The 15,530-nt window shown below is 36.9% G+C and overlaps 1 long non-coding RNA gene across 2 annotated transcripts in view; it reads left to right on the top strand.

Moving 5' to 3' along the window:
• Positions 1–15,530, top strand: part of LOC116854226 — a 29,493-nt gene that overhangs the window by 12,759 nt on the left and 1,204 nt on the right. For both annotated transcript variants that reach the window (XR_004380115.1, XR_004380116.1), the window contains exon 2: positions 14,578–14,706. This is a non-coding gene — a long non-coding RNA (uncharacterized LOC116854226). The remainder of the gene's footprint in view (positions 1–14,577; positions 14,707–15,530) is intronic.

Genomic DNA, 15,530 nt, shown 5'->3' with positions numbered 1-15,530 from the left:
AAACATTCGGGTGCATGTGCCCCTTCGGATCACTACGTTTGTATCTTTGGGGTAAATACCCAGCAGTGCAATTGCTGGGTCATAGGGTAGTTCTATTTTCAACATTTTGAGGAACCTCCATGCTGTTTTCCAGAGTGGTTGCACCAGCTTGCATTCCCACCAACAGTGTAGGAGGGTTCCCCTTTCTCCGCATCCTCGCCAGCATCTGTCATTTCCTGACTTGTTAATTTTAGCCATTCTGACTGGTGTGAGGTGGTATCTCATTGTGGTTTTGATTTGTATTTCCCTGATGCCGAGTGATATGGAACACTTTTTCATGTGTCTGTTGGCCATCTGGATGTCTTCTTTGCAGAAATGTCTGTTCATGTCTTCTGCCCATTTCTTGATGGGATTATTTGTTCTTTGGGTGTTGAGTTTGCTAAGCTCTTTATAGATTCTGGACACTAGCCCTTTATCTGATATGTCATTTGCAAATATCTTCTCCCATTCTGTCAGTTGTCTTTTGGTTTTGTGAACCGTTTCCTTTGCTGTGCAAAAGCTTTTGATCTTGATAAAATCCCAATAGTTCATTTTTGCCATTGCTTCCCTTGCCTTTGGCGATGTTCCTAGGAAGATGTTGCTGCGGCTGAGGTCGAAGAGGTTGCTGCCTGTGTTCTCCTCAAGGATTCTGATGGATTCCTTTCTCACATTGAGGTCCTTCATCCATTTTGAGTCTATTTTCGTGTGTGGTGTAAGGAAATGATCCAATTTCATTTTTCTGCATGTGGCTGTCCAATTTTCCCAAAACCATTTATTGAAGAGGCTGTCTTTTTTCCATTGGACATTCTTTCCTGCTTTGTCGAAGATGAGTTGACCATAGAGTTGAGGGTCTATTTCTGGGCTCTCTATTCTGTTCCATTGATCCATGTGTCTGTTTTTGTGCCAGTACCATGCTGTCTTGATGATGACAGCTTTGTAGTAGAGCTTGAAGTCTGGAATTGTGATGCCACCAACTTTGGCTTTCTTTTTCAATATTCCTTTGGCTATTCGAGGTCTTTTCTGGTTCCATATAAATTTTAGGATTATTTGTTCCATTTCTTTGAAGAAAATGGATGGTACTTTGATAGGAATTGCATTAAATGTGTAGATTGCTTTAGGTAGCATAGACATTTTCACAGTATTTATTCTTCCAGTCCAAGAGCATGGAACATTTTTCCATTTCTTTGTGTCTTCCTCAATTTCTTTCATGAGTACTTTATAGTTTTCTGTGTATAGATTCTTAGTCTCTTTGGTTAGGTTTATTCCTAGGTATCTTATAGTTTTGGGTGCAATTGTAAATGGGATTAACTCCTTAATTTCTCTTTCTTCTGTCTTGTTGTTGGTGTAGAGAAATGCAACTGATTTCTGTGCATTGATTTTATATCCTGACACTTTACTGAATTCCTGTACCAGTTCTAGCAGTTTTGGAGTGGAGTCTTTTGGGTTTTCCACATATAGTATCATATCATCTGTGAAGAGTGATAGTTTGACTTCTTCTTTGCCGATTTGGATGCCTTTAATTTCTTTTTGTTGTCTGATTGCTGAGGCTAGGACTTCTAGTACTATGTTGAATAGCAGTGGTGATAACGGACATCCCTGCCGTGTTCCTGACCTTAGCGGAAAAGCTTTCAGTTTTTCTCCATTGAGAATGATATTTGCGATGGGTTTTTCATAGATGGCTTTGATAATATTGAGGTATGTGCCCTCTATCCCTACACTTTGAAGAGTTTTGATCAGGAAGGGATGCTGTACTTTGTCAAATGCTTTTTCAGCATCTATGGAGAGTATCATATGGTTCTTGTTCTTTCTTTTATTAATGTGTTGTATCACATTGATTGATTTGCGGATGTTGAACCAACCTTGCAGCCCGGAATAAATCCCACTTGGTCATGGTGAATAATCCTTTTAATGTATTGTTGAATTCTATTGGCTAGTATTTTGGTGAGAATTTTTGCATCTGTGTTCATCAAGGATATTGGTCTGTAGTTCTCTTTTTTGATGGGATCCTTGTCTGGTTTTGGGATCAAGGTGATGCTGGCCTCATAAAATGAGTTTGGAAGTTTTCCTTCCATTTCTATTTTTTGGAACAGTTTCAGGAGAATAGGAATTAGTTCTTCCTTAAATGTTTGGTAGAATTCCCCCGGGAAGCCGTCTGGCCCTGGGCTTTTGTTTGTTTGGAGATTTTTGATGACTGTTTCAATCTCTTTACTGGTTATGGGTCTGTTCAGGCTTTCTATTTCTTCCTGGTTCAATTGTGGTAGTTTATATGTCTCTAGGAATGCATCCATTTCTTCCTGATTGTCAAATTGGTTGGCATAGAGTTGCTCATAATATGTTCTTATGATTGTCTGTATTTCTTTGGTGTTTGTTGTGATCTCTCCTCTTTCATTCATGATTTTATTGATTTGGGTCCTTTCTCTTTTCTTTTCGATAAGTCTGGCCAGGGTTTTATCAATCTTATTAATTCTTTCAAAGAACCAGCTCCTAGTTTCATTGATTTGTTCTATTGTTTTTTTGGTTTCTATTTCATTGATTTCTGCTCTGATCTTTATGATTTCTCTTCTCCTGCTGGGTTTAGGGTTTCTTTCTTCTTCTTTCTCCAGCTTCTTTAAGTGTAGGGTTAGGTTGTGTACCTGAGACCTTTCTTGTTTCTTGAGAAAGGCTTGTACCGCTATATATTTTCCTCTCAGGACTGCCTTTGTTGTGTCCCACAGATTTTGAACCGTTGTGTTTTCATTATCATTTGTTTCCATGAATTTTTTCAATTCTTCTTTAATTTCCTTGTTGACCCATTCATTCTTTAGAAGGATGCTGTTTAGTCTCCATGTATTTGGGTTCTTTCCAAATTTCCTCTTGTGATTGAGTTCTAGCTTCAGAGCATTGTGGTCTGAAAATATGCAGGGAATGATCCCAATCTTTTGATACCGGTTGAGACCTGATTTAGGACCTAGGATGTGATCTATTCTGGAGAATGTTCCATGGGCACTAGAGAAGAATGTGTATTCTGTTGCTTTGGGATGAAATGTTCTGAATATATCTGTGATATCCATCTGGTCCAGTGTGTCATTTAAGGCCTTTATTTCCTTGTTGATCTTTTGCTTGGATGATCTGTCCATTTCAGTGAGGGGAGTGTTAAAGTCCCCTGCTATTATTGTATTATTGTTGATGTGTTTCTTTGATTTTGTTATTAATTGGTTTATATAGTTGGCTGCTCCCACGTTAGGGGCATAGATATTTAAAATTGTTAGATCTTCTTGTTGGACAGATCCTTTGAGTATGATGTAGTGTCCTTCCTCATCTCTTATTATAGTCTTTGGCTTAAAATCTAATTGATCTGATATAAGGATTGCCACTCCTGCTTTCTTCTGATGTCCATTAGCATGGTAAATTCTTTTCCACCCCCTCACTTTAAATTTGAAGGTGTCTTCGGGTTTCAAATGAGTTTCTTGTAGGCAACATATAGATGGGTTTTGTTTTTTTATCCATTCTGATACCCTGTGTCTTTTCATTGGGGCATTTAGCCCATTAACATTCAGGGTAACTATTGAGAGATATGAATTTAGTGCCATTGTATTGCCTGTAAGGTGACTGTTATTGTATATTGTTTCTGTTCCTTTCTGATCTACTAGTTTTAGGGTCTCTCTTTGCTTAGAGGACCCCTTTCAATATTTCCTGTAGAGCTGGCTTGGTGTTTGCAAATTCTTTCAGTTTTTGTTTGTCCTGGAAGCTTTTAATCTCTCCTTCTATTTTCAATGATAGCCTAGCTGGATATAGTATTCTTGGCTGCATGTTTTTCTCGTTTAGTACTCTGAATATATCATGCCAGCTCTTTCTGGCCTGCCAGGTCTCTGTGGATAAGTCTGCTGCCAATCTAATATTTTTACCATTGTATGTTACAGACTTCTTTTCCCGGGCTGCTTTCAGGATTTTCTCTTTGTCACTAAGACTTGTAAATTTGACTATTAGGTGACGGGGTGTGGACCTATTCTTATTGATTTTGAGGGGGGTTCTCTGAACCTCCTGGATTTTGATGCTTGTTCCCTTTTCCATATTGGGGAAATTCTCTCCAATAATTCTCTCCAATATACCTTCTGCTCCCCTCTCTCTTTCTTCTTCTTCTGGAATCCCAATTATTCTAATGTTGTTTCATCTTATGGTGTCACTTATCTCTCGAATTCTTCCCTCGTGGTCCAGTAGCTGTTTGTCCCTCTTTTGCTCAGCTTCTTTATTTTCTGTCATTTGGTCTTCTATATCACTAATTCTTTCTTCTGCCTCATTTATCCTAGCAGTGAGAGCCTCCATTTTTGATTGTACCTCATTAATAGCTTTTTTTATTTCAACTTGATTAGATTTTAGTTCTTTTATTTCTCCAGAAAGGGCTTTTATATCTCCCGAGAGGGTTTCTTTAATATCTTCCATGCCTTTTTCGAGCCCAGCTAGAACCTTGAGAATCGTCATTCTGAACTCTAGATCTGACATATTACCAATGTCTGTATTGATTAGGTCCCTAGCCTTTGGTACTGCCTCTTGTTCTTTTTTTTGTGGTGAATTTTTCCTCCTTGTCATTTTGTCCAGATAAGAGTATATGAAGGAACAAGTAAAATACTAAAAGGGTGGCAACAACCCCAGGAAAATATGCTTTAGCCAAATCAGAAGAGATCCCAAATCGTGAGGGGGGGGGAAAGGGGGATATAAAGAGGTTCAGAAAGAAAAGAAAAAAAAAAGAAAAAGAAAAAAGAAACAAATAAAAAAAGAAAACCAATAATGAAAAAATATAAAAAGGAAAAAATATATATATATATATTAGATGAACTAGTTAAAAAACGTTAAAAAAGAAAAGGGTAAAAGTTAAAAAAATTTAGCAGAAGAAGAGAAAAAAAAATGAAAAATAAAAAAAAATAAAAAAGAAAAAAAATTGAAAAAGAAAAATTTAGCAGAAGAAGAGAAAAAAAATTGAAAAAGAAAATTCTTTAGCAAGGCTAAAGAATCATGGGGAGAAAGCCATGAGTTCCGTGCTTTGCTTTCTCCTCCTCTGGAATTCCGCTGCTCTCCTTGGTATTGAAACTGCACTCCTTGGTAGGTGAACTTGGTCCTGGATGGGTTTCTTGTTGATCTTCTGGGGGAGGGGCCTGTTGTAGTGATTCTCATGTGTTATTGCCCCAGGCGGAGTTGCACCGCCCTTACCAGGGGCTGGGGCTGAGTAATCCGCTGGGGTTTGCTTTCGGGAGCTTTTGTTCCCTGAGCGCTTTCCGTAGAGTCCTGAGGACGGGAACGAAGATGGCGGCCTCCCAGTCTCCAGCCCGGAGGAACCGAGAGTCTGGGGCCCCACTCCTCAGTGCGCCCTCAGAGAACAGCGCCCAATTGCTTCCTTCACCCTGGCCTCTGGCCGCGCTCCGAGTTGACGGAGCCTGAGACCGGTTCAAGGTAAACCCAAGCTTAGAGCTCACTCCTCGGCTCTGTCTCTGTAGCCGGCCTCCTGGTTCCAATACCTGTAAGCTCTGCGACACTCAGACACCCTCGATCCTTCTGTGACCCTGCGGGACCTGAGGCCACGCTGACCCTGCGTGCGCTTCACCCCAGTTAAGCCTCTGGAGCGATGTCCCTCAGCGGAACAGACTTTTAAAAGTCCCGATTTTGTGCTCCGTTGCTCCGCCGCTTGCCGGGAGCCGGCCCCTCCCCCCGTGGTCTATCTTCCCATCCCTTTGGATTCACTTCTCCGCCAGTCCTACCTTTCAGAAAGTGGTTGATTTTCTGTTTCTAGAATTGCTGTTCTTCTTCTCTTCGATCTCCCGTTGGATTTGTAGGTGTTTGCAATTGTTAGATAAGCTATCTAGCTGATCTCCTGCTACCTGAAGTAGTCTCAGCCTGCTACTTCTCCGCCATCTTGACTCCTCCCCCCCTGTTTTATTTTTTTTGATGTGCTCTATTTTCTCAAATCGAGTGTGTATCTTTATTATTATTACTTTGAATTCTCTATTAGCATATTCTTATTTCTCTCTTTCATGTTCTCCTGTGATTTTTATAGTGTTCTTTCATTTTGACAAATTACGCTGTTTCCTCCTCTTGTCTGTTTCTGCTTCTGTGTGTTAAGAAAGTCAGTTACATCCTCTGCTCTTGAATGCAATGGCTTTATGAAAATCAGGTCCTATAGTGTTGTGTCCCTGGTTCACCAGAACCTTGCATTTAGGGGAGTCTCCTATGGGTTTTGCTTGCATTGTGCTATTGTACCTAAGTAGCTTTACCTTTTAGTCCAAATGTCTGCATAGTCCCTCTGCCTGTAGTGGGTTATGCTTGCTGTCTGTGGTGTCAACCTCTCTCACGAAACTTCTCAATATTTAGTTGTGGAGTTTGTTGTGTAATCTTTGGATCATTATCTAGTTTATTAACTTTGATTTTCATGATGTGATACCTGGTTGTAAATGTGCAGTGGGGTGAGGTTACGGTCCTCCTACCCTAGAATATCACCTCCTAGAAGAACACTCCTTTTTGTATCACATTATAATGTTTGGTGGTCATGCAGTGTTTAATTTCTCCATCAGCTTTTCTAAAAATAATGGCCTCTGTTCATTATTTTATTAGTAGGTGAACTTTTGCTCTAATTAAATAAAATTACTCTTAATATGGAATTTCTTGTAAATAAAAGTTTTCTAATTTGTATTCCCACAAGCAATGTTAGAATGTTCTCCTTTCTGCACAACTTCTCCAACATTTGTTTCTTGCTTTGTTGATTTTTACCATTATAAATGGTATAAGGTGGTATCTCAGTGAGATTTGGATTCGAATTTCCCTGATGACTAATGATGATGAACACTTTTTCATGTCTGCTGGCCATTTGTATGTCTTTGGAGAAGTGTCTGCTCATGTCTTCTGCCCATTTTTTGACTTGACAACAAACCATGAGAGACATATACAAATATATAAAATAAAATTATATGGTTTCACTTGTGGAGCATAATGAATAACATGTAGGACAGTAGGAAAAGGAAAGGAAAAGGGAAGTGGGGTAAATCAAAGAGGGTGATGAAGCATGAGAGAATGGACTCAGAAACAGGGTTTTAGAGGGGTGGTGCGTGGGGGGATGGGTGAGCCTGGTGATGGGTATTAAGGAGGGCACGTATTGCATGGAACACTGGGTCTTAAATGCAACCAATGGATCATGGAATACAACATCAAAAACCAAGGATATACTATAAGGTGAGCATGACAACAGCACACAATTAAAATAAAAGGAGTTTTCTATATCAGCTAATTAAAATTCTTAATTTAAAAGAAAATGTAGGATGCGTATTGGATCCTTTGCCTTACTTATAAATTACAGAATAATTCAATGTCTTATTAGTCACCAGAGATGATTTGTATATGTGCTATAGGGTAAAGACATAACTGCAAAAAATTTGAGTATTTATATTGCAAAGGTAATGAGTGTTAAATTTAGAGTTATTGAAACTAATACACACATGTAGATACAGGAAATTAGGTAATATACATTTTAATTTTTCCAATTTATTCAGATTTGTATTTAATTTATGGAATTTATTTTAGAGCTTGAAGTTATGTTTTTCCTCAAGCTTTATAAATTTCAGTTTTATTCCACACATATATATAAAGAGCACGAGAGAGCTTTTGAAAAATTTGTAAATATGTCATTTTTGACATCTTTTTAAGTTTGATAAAAATAACATGTTCCATATTTCATTGTAAATATTAATACCCAAAGAATAGAACTGTAACCATGAATTTTTTTTAATATTTTAAATTTTTAAATTTTTTCATTTCTTTTCAGCATAACAATATTCATTGTTTTTGCACCGCACCCAAAAATTTTTATTTAAATTTATTTTTTAAAAGATTTTATTTATTTATTTGAGAGAGAATGTTAGCGAACATGAGAGGGGAGAGGGTCAGAGGGAGAAGCAGACTCCCCCCTGAGCAGGCAGCCTGATCTGGGACTGGATCCTGGGACTCCAGGATCATGACCTTAGCTGAAGGCAGCTGCTTAAGCAACTGAGCCACTCACGTGTCCCTTAAATTCAGTTTAATTAACATATACTGTAGTATTAGTTTCAGAGGTAGAACTTAGTGATTCATCAGTTGCATATAACACCCGTGCTCATTACATCAAGTGCCCTCCTTAACGTCCATCACCCAGTTACCGCATCTTCCCATCCACCTTACCTCCAGCAACCAAATTTAAGTGGCATTCTCTATTATTTTTATGTACTTTATTCTACGGCTTTGTAAGTCTCTTGTGAGATATTGTACTTTTATTCCATGCATAGATATGTCTTAGTTTACTCACCACTGAAGTAAGGACAAATACTGTGTTTATCTCAAATAATTCATGAATATGAATGAATAATTATTATATACAAATAGCTAAGAAGAGATCTTGGCTATCCCAGTGCTCTATTACCTGACCATATTTATATTTGTGCTTGCAGATTATTCAGGTAGGATCTGGTTTATCACATTTTAAGTTCTTGGTCCATAACTTTAATGCTATAATCCCATATACTCATGAGTAATACTTGGTTGCTGCCACTGAGTATATGTTTAGTATATCCAACTTCATTAAGTTACTTTATAGGTTCATTGATTATACAATCACATTTTTTAAAAGATTTTATTTATTTATTTCACAGGGAGGGAGAGATCATAAGTAGGCAGAGAGGCAGGCAGAGAGGCGGGGAGGCAGGCTCCCTGCTGAGCAGAAAGCCCAATGTGTGGGGCTCGATCTCAGGACCCTGGGATCATGACCTGAGCTGAAGGCAGAGGCTTTAATCCACTGAGCCACCCAAGCGCCCCTAGTTTTATGTTCTTAAAGATTGTAGGCAACTTTCATCATAAACTCAGTATAAAGAGCAATACATCATATGTTACTGGAAGATTGTAGGTTGCATGAATATTTTCATATGTTTAAGAAAAGGGAGGGCATTAGCAAATAATTAAAAAATGTATGAGAATTGAGTAAATGAGTTGGCTGTTAGTTCATCCGAAACCATTTTTGCGGTGGCAATTTGTTGAATTATTTTCTGAAAACTAGTTCTTAAGGATAGTAGAGGATCTTATTTTGTTATTTTGTGTTTTTCTGTGTCGCACCCAGAAAGGACTGTTTAATTTCTTTAAGTTATAGTTGATAGCACCTTCTCAGATTTCTTCCAGAGTACAAGTCACATAATATTCTACACTGAATGTGCGTTTCATCTCACATATCTGGTCTTCATGGGTAGAAAATGCATGAAAGATTTGATTAGGAAAAAGTGCAGGAAGACTTAGTCATTTCTTCATGGAAAACAATTTCTAATGCAGATAATGAATAGGAGACAGTAAAAAATTTTCAGGTGTATTCATAAGTTACCTTTGGTTAGCTTTTAAGTGTAATTTTTTATTCAAGTATAATGAACATACAGTATTATATCAGTTTCAGGTGCACAATATGATGATTCAGTAATTCTGTATATTACTCATTGCTCATCCCAATAAGTGTCCTCTTAATTGCCTTCAGCTATTTCACCATTCCCCTACCCACCATCCCTCTGGTAACCAACGATTCTCTACATTTAAGACATTTTTTTTTTTCGTTTATCTCCTCCTTTTTTTTTTTTCTTAAATTGCACATATGAGTAAAATAGTAATGACATTTAGTTAGCTTCTAAAAAAGTTAACAGTATGATTTCTTTGATTATTGTTTTCATCTGCTCTATTTATATCACATGTCTGGTAATCATTTAAGCAATATTTATTGATATTAAGGTGAAACAGAAGACAGAAGTATTAAGGAAATTCGGAATAGGTCTGTATTTCAAATAAAAGGCTCTTTTCTATGCTAAGGATAGCATTATATTTATAAGAACATATATAAATACAGGCTATCTGTTTCCTCTAGAATGATTTGGACATTTACTTATTCATTTAGTTTTAAAGATTTTATTTATTTGAGAGATAGAGATCACAAGTAGGCAGAGAGGCATGCAGAGAGAGAGGAGGAAGCATGCTCCCGGCTAAGCAGAGAGCCAGATGTGGGCTGGATACCAGGACCCCGAGATAATGACTTGAGCTGAAGGCAGAGGCTTCAACCCACTGAGCCACCCTGGGGCCCCCAGATATTTATATCTGCAATAAATATATCACAGAAGAATCTATTTCTCAATAGATCTGTTCCTTATATGTATTACTGCAAAAGATAGAATATTGAGAGTTGAAGTCTTAAAATTGGCAGTGATAATTGCCACTAAGTTTATCTTAAGATTGAACATCAAAAAGAAGAAATGTATTACACATGAATGCACAGTAATGCAATAGTACAGAAAATCAAGAACTTTACAGGTTCATTAGGAAATAGAAAGTGCAATAAAATTACCTGCAATCACTGGAGGGAGTTGTTAGCCAAATACAGAAAAATGAAGTTTGACCCATTTCTTCCAGTATAGAGCAGGATGGATTTTACGTGAATCAGAAGTTTAAATTAAACAGGAAATTACAGAATTACAGAACATGCTGAATTTCTTAAGCTAGGAGTGAAGGATATTTTATTCCTTATGATTAAAATTCTAGAATTGTTAAGAAAAGAAGTGATGAATTTCATAATGTTAAAATAGCATAATGGGCAAAGCAAACACCAAATGATAATTAAGAAAGGATACTTGTAATATAAGAATACTGAAATCTCCTAATACAGATAGATCCTAATATGGGGTAGAAAACTACCAACAAAATCTAAGGACAACTCATTTATTTTTTTTATATTTTATTTATTTATTTGAGAGAGAGTGAGGAAGAGTGAAAGCATGAGAGGGGAGGAGGTCAGAAGGAAAAGCAGATTCCATGAAGAGCTGGGAGCCCAATGTGGGACTTGATCCTATGATGCTGGGATCATGGCCTGAGCTGAAGGCAGTTGCTTAACCAACTGAGCAGCCCAGGCACCCATGACTAAACAGATAGTCATGGAAGGAATAAAAACTGATATGGAAGTATCCTTGGATTTGTTTATGCTAAGTATAATTATAATTAACAATACAAACAAGATATAATAAATGTCTCAGCTATTAGATTTCCAGTAAGTCCAGGTATTTGACAACACTCTTTCAGCAAGCTGAGGGGAAGGGAATCTGGTAAAACTATATGATGGTGGTAGTGTATAACTTAAAACTTATAAGGATAGGGATTGAGGATTTAGTCAATTTATTTAATTTGTGGCAAATTCATTATACATCTTGTAGTAATATGTAACCTTATAATTGGTAAGTACATGTAAGGTACTATGGAATAATTTTTGGGATATAAGTATAAATAAGATATTTAAGTGTCAGGATGTAGAAAGTGATGATAGCAAAATGATGGTTTATAAAAAAGATTTTACTTAGTTATTTGAGAGAGAGTGTGTGCACTTGTGTAGGGAGGGAGTAGGGAGGGACAGAGGGAGAAGGAGACTCCAAGGTTTATTCAGGAGTTTGACTCAGAGCTCCATCCAGGGACTCTGGGATCATGACCCAAGCCAAAGACAGACACTTAACCAACCAAGCCATGCAGGTGCCCCAAAACAATGATTTTATCATCACAACTATGTGAATGTTCTTTGTTCCTGTTGCCTGGGTAGTATCTGAAAACAGTTCAGGTCTTTCAGCAGAATTTTGTAAATAGCTAATTCTTACATTCAATGTCCTACAAAATAAATGCTGTTTTAATGGAATAAGTTAGAAATAAAAGGATGGAATACATTTTGATTTAGGTAAGAATTCAAGGGATTGGTGGTTTTGTTAGTATTCTAAAGAAAAGATTTGGTATTCCTTTAAAAGTTGTGTAAATATAAAGACAGCATTTTTTTTTTTTGTACTGGGGATAATGGATATTTCCAAAATCCTGAGCTCTTCTCTCCTTTTGTTTTCCCTCAGAATGATTTTTTTAAACATCTTAATTTTATCTTATTTTTTTTCATTTTTCCAAGATTCATTGTTGATGCCTCACACCCAGTGCTCTATTCATTATGTGTCCTCCTTAATACTTACCACCAGGCTCAACCATTCCCTCCACCCTCTTCCCCTCCACAACCCTTGGTTTGTTTCTCAGCATCCACAATTGCTCATGTTTCATCTCCCACTCTCATTTACCCCAATCCCTCAGAATGATTTACTGTACCTCTTGAAGGGTTTGGCAAATACTGCAAAGTCATAATAGAGATACCTGAGATTCTATGGAAAAATTTCATTTTATTTTATTTTTACTTACTTAGGATTTTTATTTAAATTCCAGCTAACATACTGTCTAATATTAATTTCAATATAGTGATTGAACACTTACATACTACACCCAGTGCTTATCACAACTTTGCAAAGATTATAGAGATGTCATTTGAGGTTAATCCTGTAGTCAGACTGATTTGATGCACATTTAAGCAAATAATTTAGGACCTATTTACTACTCTCAGCTCTGATGTGAGAGTGGAAGGGAGTATGGATAAGAAACAGATATGTGGATCATACATTGATAATGTGAAATGAACAGATGAATAGATGGTCATAAGGATGAATGATTTGATGGATATATCCCTGAAAGAATATGTGGGTAGACTGATTCAGGAAAGGTTAATTCGTAAATTTTGGTTACTCTAAATTACGAGGATGTATTCTTAAAGACTGTTCCAATAGGAATTTGTTAGGTGTCCTGGGTTCAATGACAGTCACTGATAGGCCAAATACCAGAAAGACCTTGATTCTCTCATGTCACTATGATCACAACTTGAGTTTATTGTCACTTGGAGATACAACATGGAAAATTACATAATATGAGCAGTAATATTTTAGATTTTGTCTTGGGTAAAATCAATCATATACACATCTGTAAACTTAGAGGGTTCACAAACTATTTCTCCCATGTCTTCAAAGGGAGAGTAGAAAGAACATATGAATCAATAGTGATATCTACCATAGGATACATCTCAGACTTCAGATAATGAGTTTACTTTGTATTTACACATTAAATCGTGAGTCCTTCTCATTGGGAACAAACCAAAAAAAAGATTCCTTTAGCTAAAAGTCCAGTATTTCTCAGTTGGGCGCTCTTCTCAAGAGGTGATTTCCACTGATGTGCGTGTTAGATCTCACTTTGCCTACTCTTGATAAACAGACATAGGAACTTCTTTTTTTTTAAGTGTTCATTTTTTTTAAAGATTTTATTTGTCAGAGAGAAAGAGCCCTTAAGAAAGCAATGTAGGAAATATCCTCCAAGGGAGGTACAGAACTTTTCTATTTATAGCGAGTTGTGCCTAAAATTCATTTTAAGTCTTAAACACTCACGCATTTTTTAGTTCTTTGGGTAGTAAAACTTAGTCAGATTATGTCTGATTATGGGGGGTGCCTGTGTGGCTCCGTGGGTTAAGCCTCTGCCTTCGGCTTAGGTTATGATCTCAGGATCCTGGGATGGAGTCCGCATCAGGCTCTCTGCTTGTCAGGGAGCCCGCTTCTTCCTCTCTCTCTACCTGCCTTTCTGGCTATTTGTGATCTCTCTCTGTCAAATAAATAAAATCTAGGGGCACCTGGGTGGCTCAGTGGGTTAAAGGCTCTGCCCTCGGCTCAGGTCATGATCTTAGGGTCCTGGGATTGAGCCCTGCATCAGGCTCCCTGCTCAGCAGGAAGCCCGCTTCTCCCTCTTCTACTCCCCCTGCTTGTGTTCCCTTTCTCACTGTATCTCAATCAAATAAATACACAAATAAAATAAAAATTAGTGGATGAAGGAATGCAAGATGGGATACTTTAAAAGTCAGCTGTGAAAGTGGATATAATGAACTATTGCTTTATGTAACTGAGGCTACAACAGTGGATGAATCAGTGCAGAATTGGATGACTGAAAGAATGGATCTAAACTAGAATATTAAGTGGATTGTTAATGCAAGAATAAAGAATTAATGTTTCAGAAAGACGGAGGTATATATGGCTTGGTGGACTTAATGTTCAGTGAAGGTATAGTTGTTTAGATACATAGATGTTAGAATCTTAATGGTTTCCAGAATGGATTGTTGGGTGCATGCATCATCTGCAAATAAATGGGTGTTTAGATTCATAGGTGCACATATGGCTGGCTACAGTAATGATGAATGTAGGGATCAATGTATACGTAAATGGTTTGTGTGAGTGTGATAATATCATTGATTCTTTCAGGGTGGCTTAATAGATATACTGATGCATAGATGGTTTAATTCAAGAAGGGATGGTATAGGAATTTTGTTACTGGAAGAATAGACTAATATAAAATGATGTATCTAAAGTTGAATTTAAAAATGGAGCAATGGTTGAGGGATATAGGCTAATTTGTTATTTACAAACTTAGAAAAATTTAGTGATTGCTCTCTCAATGTATTGTGATAGTCATTTTTTAAAAGCACAAAACAAAACAAAAAGAAACCAAAAACCAACTATAGTGAAATTATGAGAGTAGTTTTCTATGATACCATTTTATATTTTAATAATTGGGGGACTCTTAAGAGATTGATCAAAGATTCAACTTTACCATCAGTGTTTTATGTTGATCATGGTATATATGACAATTTTCCCATATTTTCCACAGTTTTAACTGAGGTGTTACCAGCTTAAGAACTGAGACATTTTAGATGCTTCACTACCTGACATTTCTATATCAATCCAAACTCTTGTACTTATTTCTCATTTCTGTGGACTTCGTTCTTCAAAAGTACTGGTAAGAATCAGTAACACTGGTATATTATTTGTTTGTTGTTTGATGTGGAATCAATTGATAATATTTTAAGATTCCAAACCATTTTTGATTTCCAGGAAAACATAGGTTTATCAAATTGTGGAGTGATTGCCAATTAGATGGAATAGAATAGATTTAAAAAGCTATTAAATTTTGATGCAGTGTTGATACATAGATTGTATAGATTTTGATTTACTACTTTTAATATACTCTTATCATAAAATGTGATGTTGTGCAGAGACTATAATCTCTGTCGGTACACTCAGTAAATGTTAGACAAGGAAGTCAGGCAGGTGGGGAATAAAGTGAAAAGAGGATAAAAATGCACTAGAAAGGAAAGCCATTAGGAAGTACGATTTGCTGCAAATAATGTGGGTCTTAATGATAGCAGAAAGCTAAAATATTTTTCCAGATGAATAATTTAGGGTATTGGTAATATTATCAGTGGGTGGGTAAGGTAGATAGACAGGAGTTGAGGAATATTCTATTATTAATGTTAGGAAGTTAGATCCTTAACACGTTTCATTTGATGAATGAACGATGATATTTTTCAGTTATTTTCAAGCTTCTTTCTCCCTTCCCCCTCCTTCCTCCCTTTCTCTGTTTTTTCGTCCTTCCTTTTCTTCCTTACTTCCTCTTCTCCTTTCCTTTCCTTTCCTTTCCTTTCCTTTCCTTTCCTTTCCTTTTCCTCCCTTCCCTTTCCCTTTCTCCTTTTCCTTTCCTTTCTTTCCCCTTTCCCTTCCCCTTCCCTTTTTCTTTTTTCCTTTCCTTTCCTTTCCTTTCCTTTCCTTTCCTTTCCTTTCCTT

Source organism: Lontra canadensis, unplaced genomic scaffold, assembly GCF_010015895.1.
Source record: "Lontra canadensis isolate GAN:19392208 unplaced genomic scaffold, GSC_riverotter_1.0 scaffold89, whole genome shotgun sequence".
Lineage (NCBI taxonomy): Eukaryota > Metazoa > Chordata > Mammalia > Carnivora > Mustelidae > Lontra > Lontra canadensis.
Note: the sequence above shows the minus strand (reverse complement) of the source record. Positions and strands in the feature narration are given on the sequence as shown.